This window comes from Pelmatolapia mariae, linkage group LG14 (assembly GCF_036321145.2).
Source record: "Pelmatolapia mariae isolate MD_Pm_ZW linkage group LG14, Pm_UMD_F_2, whole genome shotgun sequence".
Lineage (NCBI taxonomy): Eukaryota > Metazoa > Chordata > Actinopteri > Cichliformes > Cichlidae > Pelmatolapia > Pelmatolapia mariae.
Genome location: NC_086239.1, coordinates 18,005,655 through 18,018,422, shown reverse-complemented (window position 1 = coordinate 18,018,422; position 12,768 = coordinate 18,005,655).

Here is a 12,768-nt window from a genome sequence, read left to right as displayed (position 1 = left end):
GGGCATGTTGTTTGTTTGAGCCCATCATTCCTACACGGCTATTTTTGAGCCTGTCAGCAGCTTCTTATCTTTTCCTTGTGGGCAAACACACACAAAATGTCAACTCACTTTGTCTTACAGATTAGGCTGCCCTCGGGCTATTTTCATTTTTTCTTAAACATGCATACATTTAAATGACTGTCGTGCAGCCCCATTAGTGAGGCTTTCTCATTCTTGACCTGATTCTCTGCTTCCTCATCTGTGCCTTAACCCTCCACTCAGTCTCTACTCCACTCGCTCACACTCGTTTAGCACTTTCCTTTAGATCAAGGCGTGTTTCACGCAAGTTTCGTCTTTCTGTTATTTCCTTCTTATTCGCATTGACTCAGTCTCCCCTCTCTGTGGCGCAATGATTTCTGTCTTTCTCACAGCATCAGGAGGAATCATCACCCAGCGGTTAACTGAGAAACCAGGAAATTAAACCTGGAGGGAAACATTCAAGGACCTTCATTCAAACCTCTGTTATGATATTGCTCTCCTGCCACTTCTTGTATATTTTATATTCCTTTTGTCATCTCCCTTTCTCTAATGGCATTTAAGTGTACTTCTGGAAGCAATGGTAAGGAGGCTGTCAATTTTCAATCTTTTTTTGTGATTTATTAATAATAGAGTTAGTATCTTACGATCATAATACCTCCCTGTGCTTGTGCTCTAACTGATTTTTATATATATCTCCTTCTCAGCTGACTGGTGGTAATCCTAGATGATTTAATCTGGAAGATCTGAGGAGTCTGACAAAAGCAGAGGCAATGTTACAGATTAAACTGCTGCTCTCCCTCCTTATTTCCCAAGACTTTAAGTTATTCATTCCATGTGTTTGTGTAATGTGTAATGTTTAGACACATTACAATCACCCATATTTTTCTAGTTTAAAGGTCAATCAAATGGCTAAATTAAATTGTAAAAGTATTGCTTATAGTGGCCCTTCAGCACTACTGAAATGTTGAGCGTCTTTAAGCTTGTTTTGGTTTATTGCCCTGACAAAGCTAGCATTAGAGAGTACATGGTCATTTTAAAAGCTTGCTTTTTAACATTTTTGTGTTCATACGAGCTGCAGTGCTGTTAAACTTGTCAACACTGAGTGCGTTTTTGTCTATCAAAACTTAAAGTTGAGTCGAAAGCATGATTTAATCTAGGGAGGAGGTTGAATTGTGCTTAATTAGCCTGGACAGTAGCTGGGATGGAAAGAGTTGGGTGAACTGATTAAGCGACAAACAGATTTCAGTGAGAAGAGAAATACACTTGACAAAGACAGACAGCGCCAGACAGGAAGATTTGAGGGGGGAAACCGATGGGAATTGACGGAGAGGAGAAGACTCATGAAGACAGAAAAAAAAAGGCCTTAAGACAGAAGTGAGCGTTTGAGAGAGACAGACACACACAGAAAAAGCGACACATGGGCAGATGATGAGGAGGTGGAGGATAGCTGATGAAGTCATTGAGGCGTGTAGGAAAGAATGGTGAGAATATGACCCTTAACTGAGACACGATGTAGCGAGACAGCATTGCCCTACATCACACACAGTGTGAACTGACATGCAGCAGAGATGAATGGGAGGAGCGCTGTCAATCTGTCCTTTCTTTAAAAAAAAAAAAAAGAAATTGTCTCTTTTTCTCCAGACAACTTCCAAGATAACAAAACAGCCTGCTTCTTTATGAGTATTTAGTCTTCAGTCACTTATATCACTCACAGAGTAACATGTGGCTGTTTTACTTTGTTGCCCTAACGTGGGTGAGGATTGTCCTTTGACCACTTTGGAAAACGTTGCACAGTTTTTCTTCCCTTTGACTGATTCCTCTAATTACCCTTTTTACTTATACGCACACACACACACACACACACACACACACACCCGCGACCTGCAGTTCTTCCTCCTTGTCCCTTGCCCCCATCTTTCCCCTCTTTCACACTACATTATAGAACAGCTTTCATTTAGGTATGAATATTAGATATTTCCTTTGAATAATGGAGAGAGACTTTATGTGAGGAATCTGCAGACATAGGAAGAAAAAAGGACAGTCCTGCTCGCGGGTCTTCACTTGCACATTTAAAATAGTCCAATAAAAATGACATTCTCACATCCAAACTGTCCCATTAAATAAATGATTTACTTAAAGTGCAAGGCAAGAATTCAGGTCTGTGTCTTTCTGTACACTGTGTTGCTTTAAAAGGTGGGAAACTGGAGGTGTCTGCTTGTGATGCAACTGCAGCTCTTTCTGATATACTGCAAAGAAAGAGTACTGTGTATTTTGAGTGATACCATATTACAGCAGTTAGTGAAAAGACACCGATTTTTTTCTTTATTGGGACATTTTATGGTGCTTTTATGGTCACTAGACTTTATGGCGGTGGAATGCATTAAAAGTTTCACACATGGCTTCTAAAAGAATGGATACAAAAAAACAAATATCAAACTTTCTTTTTTCAGTTCCCGAGAAGTCAGGTTTGAGAAATTACGTTTATAGTTGCATGATATTGGAAGAGAACAGGGAATTACAGAGAAAAAAGGAGAGCGAGGAGGGTACAGGAAAAAACAAATAACACAAGCCCCAAGGCGCAGGATACACTCAAATTTGATAAAAGTGATTCACTGCTGTGTGTGTGTGTGTGTGTGTGTGTGTGTGTGTGTGTGTGTGTGTGTGTGTGTGTGTGTGTGTGTGTGTGTGTACAGGTGTGTGTGTGTATGTGTGTGTGTGTACAGGTGTGTGTAGGTATTACTTATAAGAGTTCATTCTGGCAGGAACCTCATGGCACACTTGATTCTCGCAGCCTATTCAATTACCTGAATTATCCGGTGTGCATACACACACACTCACACACACACACACACTCTGCTGTGTTTTTGGAGCTTGAGAGGACATTACTTTGACTCTCATTCATTTAGCTGGGAACTTACCCGAATCACAAGTCACCATTATGTTCACAGGATCAATCATATCCATGCGTCTCCTCATTGTAACAAGCTATGCAATATGCTTTGGCATGGAATGTATTGCACAGCTCCTCATTTGCATAATCATTATGTCTTTATGCAAATCAGGAGAGTCAAGCGTGACTCAGCGCCTCTGGAAAATCCCAATAATCTTTTAAACTAACCTTTCCTTATCTAAAATGAACATAGAGTCAACTTTAAATGCTTTCAAAAACATGCCAGTGAACTATTTCTGTAATAGAAGCAAATTTTGCAACCACGTTGCAAAATTTACAGTTTATTTTAAATCGCACTGTATGTAAAGGATGGACACCATCAGCATGATATTACCAATTGATTTTGGCCACCACCCCGTTGTTTTTTAAGGAGCTAAGAGTGATCATATTTACAAGGAGAGGAAGTTGTATCCATAGATTCATTAGCATTTATGCACAGTCGCACATACCTGCTAGTGAATGTTAAATAAGCTAATAACTTCTCTTATCAAAACTGGTGCTCTGACCTCTTGGCCTGTAACTCACAGCGGGCTTTGATTTTTTTGTCACATAATCCCACACAGCAAACCTGGTTGTTCACTGGCTCATAACAGACATGAAACTTAGCAGACAGCTGTCAGGTACAGCTGCCCTGTATTGGCACACCTGCCAGTCACAGAGTCGTTGCAACTTTAAGTCTTAGCGGCACCTGAATAGATGAGTCATTAAAAAGTTGATAGCTTTAGTTAATGCAATCCTTTTTGTACAGACTACATGTCTTTAATGCTTGTCACGTGGGCATTGTAACACTGCAGTCTATGGGGACTGACTCGCTTTACTCACCAGCCTCAAGAGGTCACTCTAAGAACTGCAGTTTTTGGTACCTCCATGAAAACCTGCAGAAAACCTGCAATTAGTTTTTGTTCAATTAGCCACTGCTGAGTGTATACATGGTTGTAGGAAACTGCTGTACAGGGATAACACCTGCCAATTATCTCCTATGAGAGTGTCTCGTAGCATGTTTATCTTCTTTTGAATGCTGTGAAGTGGCAAAAACACCCTGACGTGAACATGTACTATCACACCTATCCTTGTGCTTATTTTAAGCTGCATCTTCATGCAAAATTTTAATAATTGACACCATGTGGGGTCCAGCTTTTTAAAAGCACCTGTGTCAGCTGTAGAAAACCCAGCAGTGTGTTCTAAATTACATTAGCAGTGGCATGTAGAAAGGATTAAGGCTGGATGACAAGAATGTTACTTATATGCAACAAAAAAATAACTTTTACATATGCTATATAGGACATTTTCTCTTGAATTCATCATAAGTTACAAACTTGTAAGCTTCAAAAACAGAAAAGCCAGAAATTCAAAAGGAAGTCATTTCTATACTCAGATAACAAGCCTCACGAGGAAAGTGGTGATAAGACAAAGCATCTCATCCCAAAGCAAACCACGTGATCTCCCAGACCTGCTGATGGTTCTGTTATCGATTTGCATGTATTGCGGCCAAACAAAAAACACAATTATTATTATTAATGATTATTTAAAAGAGTTATATATGAGTACACTCACATTTAGCCAAAACACTGAGAATTTCAATTATTAGTGAATCAATGATCTTAAATGTAGGGCTAACTGTAAAGTTGAATTCTGCAATTCTCTGCACAACGTAAAGTGCTCCCACATACTTGCTAACTGTTCAAATAATTACTCTGAATTGTATATGTGAACACGGACCTTGCTTTGTTTAATGGGGACAGGATGGTGAGAGCAAAAATCCCCAGAGGGATTTGCACCCTGATCCTTCATGTTGTGAGGAAATAAGGCTAAAATAAACGTGCTTTCACCCAGGTTCAAATCTTGGCAGCGATGTATTTGGCTCGGCCTGTGCAACAAACAGAGTTGGCAGTGACTGCAGATAGGAACACTGCCAGTCATGTCCTGGTCACTGTATGGCTGCCAGCGGTTGATCAGGACCCCTGTTTTGAAGGGATGGAGCAATCTGCACGAGGCAACATGAAACTCTCGATGTGAAGCTCCACACTGTGTATCTGGTAACTGCTGATCTAGGCTCTCTTCAGAGAATGACCAGGCTTGGCCTGGACACAGACTACAAACATACATGATGTGAATTTGTTAATGAACTGCTTTTTTCTTTTATACCACATGCCTGTGTTAACAGTGCTTTGTGTACTACTTTTGGATGCCTATCAAGCAACTACAGATGAAAACTACTTGCAGAGTCAAAGTAAATTTCAAGTGCACATGCACTGGTCCTGATCCTGTGCTATAAAATAAGTTTAACATCTTTATATCTGCATGCACTTACCCCATCATCTTCAGTCAGGATAATACACAATGCTCAACTAATTTCAACTTATTTATCAACTCATATCGACTCATCAAAAGTTAGCTCAGGGTTTCCTCTACGGGTTTAGATGAAAGAGGTAGTGTTAGCAGCATCTGACCAATCACAAACATGGATAATTACTTTCGGCAGAGCTGCTGATTTCACTAAGAAAGATTAAATTATAATATTAGAAAAATATGAAGCTATTAGACTCCAAGAAAGCTGCATAAGCACACAATAGTCAGAACTCATTCCCCGGCCTGATGGTGCAGGGAAATAATCCTCTCATCCACAGGAAAAATCCCCAAAGTTCAGGTAGCAAGCCGAGGAGATGCAAGAATACCCATCTTCCCTGCAACCTCTCACTGAGGGAATCTGCAGACTGGCACAGAGTCCATCCCCTCTCCATGAGACTGGTTCCAGAGCCCAAGATGTGCATTGAGGTGAGCCCAGCTGTATCTCAACTATATCAGTCTCCTTCCCCACCAGAGAGGTGATATTCCATGTCCCAATAGTTAGCCTCAATAACAGGAGATCGGACCACCATGGCCCCCGCTGCACAACATACATTGCACCCAACCTTTACAGCGACTCCTGGAAGTGTAGGGCCAACAGGTGGACAGGCCTATGTTGTTATTTTGGGCTGGGGCCCATGCGCAAAGGGCCGGCTCCAGGGAGGGGCCCCGGTAAATGTATCCCAGGCAGGGTACATTGGTACGAGAGAGTTAATCATGAAAGCAAAGTTGGAGGAGATGGCTGGGGAGAGGAGGTCTGGACGTCCACATGGCCTGGACCCGGACAAGTGAAAGAAAATGGATGGATGGATGGAGCAGTAAAACACATAATACAGACTGAAATCAACACAGCTGCTCCAGACAAAGCAGCAATATAAGAGGAAAAGCACTGTGTGAGTCAGTAACACTGGAGAAAACTACTATATTAATAATATTTTGGCCTCTTTGAGATTAGGAAAGAAAGCTAGCAAAAATGCTACCTGTATAAGTTAACCGACTTCTCAGTATTAGAACTCTATTATTAAGACACGGGAGAAACTGATGGATTATAATGAGCATCTGATTCCATTAGTGTTTAAGAGGCAGTTATATTGCTTATTCTTTCAGCTGCAGCCTCAGCAGTGTCTCCCAGTAACAGTCTGAGAGAAACTGAAGAATAAATCTAAAAACAGATTTTAAATACAGAATCAGTCTACTTGCAAATTTGATGTAAGGTCAGTTTTAGGATCATATATTAATACTTATCAAAGAATAAAATCATAAAATTGTTTGTAGCCAACAGGGAAAAAGTTAAGAAATAAAATTCCTTGTAAGAATTTATATTTCTTACTGATTATAAGTGAGATCTGAACACATTAGACACAAAAAAGACTTTACGCCTCCCTATCATTGTTTTCATATTTCCATTCAACACTCTGGCCAAACTCTGAAAATATTCATGTTTTCCCTGATCATACTCTTGTTTATCTCTCTCTTGAGGAAAGAATATCAAATAAAACAGAATCAAACACACACTTGTCCACTTCTGCAGATAAACAAAGGGAACATTGTGAAGACTACCACAATAAAAGTATAATAGAAGGAAAGCTCTTCAAAAAGAACACTTTGATGATCTCACAATCGTGTTCACATCAGAGCAAGAGTGTGTGTGTGGTATGTGGCTTCTCTACAAATTACAAATGATTTTTGTGTGCACGTGGAAAACCCATCCTGGAGATTAGGTCAGACAAAAAAGGCAAAAAAAAGAGGTGCAAAAAACAGGAAACACATGTTAGCAGGGGCTACATAGCTCACCTTTGAGTATCTATCGCACACAATGTATTCTGAGAATGTTTTGATAGCCCTAGGGTTGTGTTGATAGATTCATACAATAGAAACCCAGAAGATACAGAGCAATGTCTCCTATCACATCAAAGTAAAGGTAAGGTAAATGTGAGAAGCACTGCGCCTCATCTGTTTAATACCAAAAACTGGGGGAAAAAAATGTGATTTATCAGAGACAGGACTTAGAGCAGGACTGAGATCCTACTGTCACACCAGCTGTGGGCCATTAGCAGATTAGCAGCTCTGGCTCAGTGCACCACTGTCAGTGAAAATGCTAATATGCTAATGTTTAATAGGTATAATGTGTACAAAAACACAAAGTACAGCTGACGCTAATGGTAATGTTGTGTTACGTTTGAACCAGAACTCCCAGGAAACTGATGCAAGACGTGACACTGGAATTAACTTAAGAGATTTATGACAGTAATTCAGACCGACTTAAATTCAGGGTGGCTGGATCGAGAGGCCAAGGATTGTGAGTACTGCAGAGTGGGCATGCCAAACTAGAACGGAGCACTTGATGCTGAGATGCTTGCTGGCACAAAGTAAAGGTCTAGGGCACAGGAGAGCCAAGGTTATTCAGACGAAAAACAAAAAATCAATACACAAAACAGAGAAGGAGAGATTCACGAGGGAGCCTGAGCAATGCGAGTGACAGAACGGTCTGGAAACAAGTGTGAGAAAGAGCCAGGGTTTAAATGCAGCATGTGACTGATTAGCTGACTGGAGACAGATGCTAGAGCTAGAGAACCAGGAGGAGCAGGTTGCCAAAACCCTGGGGAGACACAGGACCCCCCACACTCACACACACACACACACACACACACACACACACACACACACACACACACAGTGGACAGATAGCAAGAGGCAGGTATGCATGGGAAGCATAAAGGACCAGATATTTTTGAAGGTATTGGATAAACTGAACATGTTTCACTATTAGATAAATTAATGTTTTTTAGTCCAAACTACAATCTTTTCTTAGTTCTGCAAAGTAATTTAGGTGCCTAAATATTAACCATGTGAAATAGTAAATGGACTGATACATATTTATACACTAACTGAGCACCCAAATCATTTTTTTCAAGCCTCATTCACCGAATCACACACATTCACACAAGCGCCTTTTCTGTGCTTTAACAAATTGTCTGCCATGTAAGCACTCCGATGAATGGATCTGAGGCAACTCAGGGTTCAGTATCCTGCCTGATACTTGGACATGTAGACTGGAGTAGTCGGGTATCGAATCGCAAACCTTTTGATTGGTAGACAACCTGCTACCAGCCAGCAGCTATGGCTCAGGAGGAACAAACTGTGTCTTCTGCCGCCTGAAACCTAAGCATCATAAAAGTGAAAGTAAACATGGGCTGTCCAAAAAGTGATGCCATGATCCAAAGTCATATCACTTGCCTCCACCAACCTATCTGTCTTCTTACCAGTGCTGCTTGGTTTTTGGGTTTTTTTGTGGAAACACTTTACTCATTATTTCAATTCAGCAAAACAGCACAACCACCATGAAATGAGATGACACATCCATACTCAGCCTGATAGTGTTTGGAGGAGGATTTCTTCTGGTGATACTTGTGGGATCAACAGCTGTAGCGACATGCGCCCAGAAACAACAACAGAACAAATCTAGAGATCACCACAGTCATTTGTCTGGACACCCTGCATACATGTACCCAACAACTGACAGAAATTGGACCAATGGTGGACTAATAGTACATTTCCTGCCTACCTACAAGGGTAGGTCTTTCCTTTTTAGGGAAAACAAACTGAATACTCCCAGTGCAGTGTAACAAATTCCATAGGTTTGCAATTATATCCCCAATTGCTCAGTTTCAAATGCTCGAGTGCTGTCTATACTCACTGATGATCTGATTATAGATTATAGTTAAAATATGCACAACTTTATCACATCAAGATAGAAGATGTCATTAAATTTAACAAGGAGGCATTTCTGATCAGTTACATGCAGCAGTGTGTGTTAGTGAATGACTGAGGCTTGAAATGACAGATGGGAAGCACTGATCATTCAGATTATCACATCAATGTCACTGAGAGTGACACATATTTTGTGGACATAAACCTTCCTGTATGCCCCAAATTTCAACTTTGATTTTACAGATCTACTAAATCACATGGAACATCTGTCATAAGAAAATCGCTGTTTGGAGGACAACTTATATATTAGGAATGCATTTTAATATTGAAGAAGTCTTGAAGAATGTCCTGTTCTGAAGTCTTGAGTTTACCTTAAATACAAAGGATCTGCACCAAAAAGCCTTTTTACTCAGTGGCTCTTATGTTCTAGCATTGTACATCTCATGGATCTTGAATGAGCCTGAGACTTATTTGATAAAACTCTATAAGCAGCTAAATACACAGCAAATAAAAACTCCACCTAAACTGCAGCTGCAGAGACATCTGTGCTCTTTGCACAAGTAAACACAACAACCATCTCACTTTATCCTTGGCTACCTTCTAAAAACCCTTTACATTCCAAGGTTGTTTCCCTGACTTTGGGGATAAACACACAGCCACTCATGTTATGGGAAAGTTAACCGCACTACAGACCCTGTTTACTTTGGGCTTTGGTATTTCAGCAGGTGCTGTGAAAGAATGCAGTGGAGTTTAGTGGAGTTGTTCTATAATAATGGTTATATAGAGTTTCAGGATGAAGGTGAAATGTCTCCTAAGGAGACTGGATTCAATATGACTGTTGTACAATATATGTAGCATCAATATACAGCAAATAATAAATCTGAATTTTATTCATTCTTTTATTCATTTCATTTCAGTTGAATGAATTTTAAATCCTTATTCTTGACAATTAGACACTTAGGCCCCATCATATCTTAAAGATTTCATAGTGTCCTATAATCGAAGCAGAGCACTTCGCTCTCAGACTGCAGTCTCACTTCTGACTCTGAGTTCTGGGAGGCAGAGCCTTCAGCTTTCAGCCCCCTCTCCTGTGGAACCAGCTCCCACTTTGGATTCAGGAGACAGACACCCTCTCTACTTTTAAGATTAGACTCAAAGCATTCTGATAGAGCTTGTAGTTAGGGCTGGGTCAGATGACTCTGAACCCTCTATTACTTATGCGCTACAGGCTCATGCTGCTCATATTATACTCTATAACCCTTATAAGCTGCTGAGGTTGGACCAGAAGTCACAAAAAAGCAAGTTTGAATGCTCCGTTTAGGCTGTTTGTTAAAACAAACAAACAACAACAACAACAAAAATCAGGATAGCAGTAATACAGCATGGAGTTTCAATTGTTAGCACTGTTGCCTCACATCAAGAAACTCCCGGTTTGAAACCCGAGTAGGGCCCTTCGGTGTGGAGTGTGCTGTTGAAAACCACACTAGGTTAAGGCTGCCCCTGTCAGCCCAGGACACTCCTGGAAAACACATTTTTAATCTCAAGAGTTTTCTGGTTAATAAAAGTATTTAAAAAACAACAACAACAAAAAAACATCACATTATCATTATATCAGAAGTGCAATGCTGCAAATACCCAATTGTACAAAATATGCAAACACTTACTGGCGTTGCTGTCATAATTAAAAAACGAAATTCTTTACATCAGATCCTAACAAGATAAAATTGAAAAGCATCTTCAGAACAGCTTGCCCACAATAGACCATTCCTCCAGAACAGAAGTGTCTTCAAGGCCAAACAAATCAGACACGACTTCACCTACTGAGTAAGCAACCGGCACAAACTGAACGCCTCCGAGCAACACTCCCCTCTGCACAACAAATTTATGCTTCCCCACCAGTATCAGCTTTTTGACAAGATCTCCAAAATGCAATCACTTCCTTCTTTTTATTGCTGTCAAAATCCTTTCTGTGCAAAGCAACTCCAAAAAAAAAAAAAGAGAGATGGAGAGGACAGACCTCAAAACTCAAACAAATTGTGCAAAGCCATTTGGAGGGCTAGGTGACCACAACCTCCTCTAGTCTATTCTCCAACTGTGTGGGCATTGCACAAAGCTGTGGGGGTGGAGCCAAAAATGCCCTTTTTATTATTGTAAGACAAGATGTTTCCCATCATCTGTATTGTTAGAACACAGTAATTTCAAGGACGGCTTTACCTACATTTCAGTAATGATAACTGTTATTACAATTTATTACTGTATTGTTTGCTGTTATTACCTGGATGTGAGCATTTTTCTTAGTGTGATAATCAGCCTGCATGTTACAGAATAGTGTAATGGCATTTTGCTTATCTACGTGTGTGTTTGTGTGTGAATGCACGAACCACCCACCTCCCCGCCCCCACCCCTCGCGGACAGGTTATCTGCCCTATGAAAGGAAGTCTGCTCTCTGACACCTCAGCATGACTGCCATAACTCATAACTTACAGCAGCCACAACACACACACACGCACGCACACAACAGATACAGTGTGCAGATAACGATAAATGAATGCACTCAGCTCAACACACATTTAAAAAAACAGAGGCAGTCAGAGAGACACACACAACTCCACTAAATAAAGTCCAGACTGGCCGCCCTGAATGCCCTTCAGCTACATAATTTACGGTGAGTGTCTGCGAGTGTCTGACCTGTTTTTGATGATGTTGGTGGAAACTTCCAGAGCATTATTCATGTCTGTACAAAATCCTGACTCAGGGACACGCATTTCTTTATTCGAATGTAATACAATGTGCTTGACGGGAAAAGTTTATTTGGCTTTTTTTGACTTGGCGCTTCTAATGTGAAATGTGTTTATCTAAGATAATTGCAACCACATTCTGCAGTGCGGGGAGTCAATCATGTGGTGTGATAAACCGAGCTCGAGGCCCAGCTGCTGATTCTCAGTTGCGGTGGTTAGTATTAACAACCATTTTTACTTTAACGCTCAGCCAAGTTGTTTGATCAAACCTTGACATCAGCAAAATAATTTAACGGTGCTTTAAGAAATGACAAGGCATGGTGTATGATTTATCTACCCCTGTGGTAATTTGCTGTCAAGATTCATCACCCTTCCATATTTTATTGAAAACTGTGATTATGGTGAACTTGATAAAACATGCAGACAGGACGTTTTTGTGCTGTACCTGTGGTGTGCAAGACTTCATTCGCATCATAGCGTATCATTCCGATGTTTAATACATACATGCACGACGTAGCAACAGATTCACGGTGTGAGGGAAATCTTGTAAAAATGACAGATTTATACTTTAATGAGGCAACTTTGAACAGACTTCAGCTTCTGGACAGATACAGTTCTTAGCCATTAATTAAATCTGCCTTTAAAGCCATAATTAGAGAAATTTATTACCACTAGATGTTGTACAGCATACTAAACCAAAATAAGGCCCGTCAACCACACTTTCTACTACTGTCCGGTGTGTCGCACACACACACAGCGTATGTTGTCCAAAAATGTCCAAAAGCATGAAGAGTTTCTTTAACCAGAACTTAAAGCCTGAGCCCAACATCTGAAACACACCAACCCCACACCATAATCCCCCCTCCACCAAACTTTACACTTGGTACAATGCAGTCAGACAAGTACTGTTCTCCCAGCAACCACCAAACCCAGACTAGTCCATTGGATTGCCAGACAGAGAAGCGTGATTCATCACTTCAGAGAACATGTCTCCACTGCTCTAGA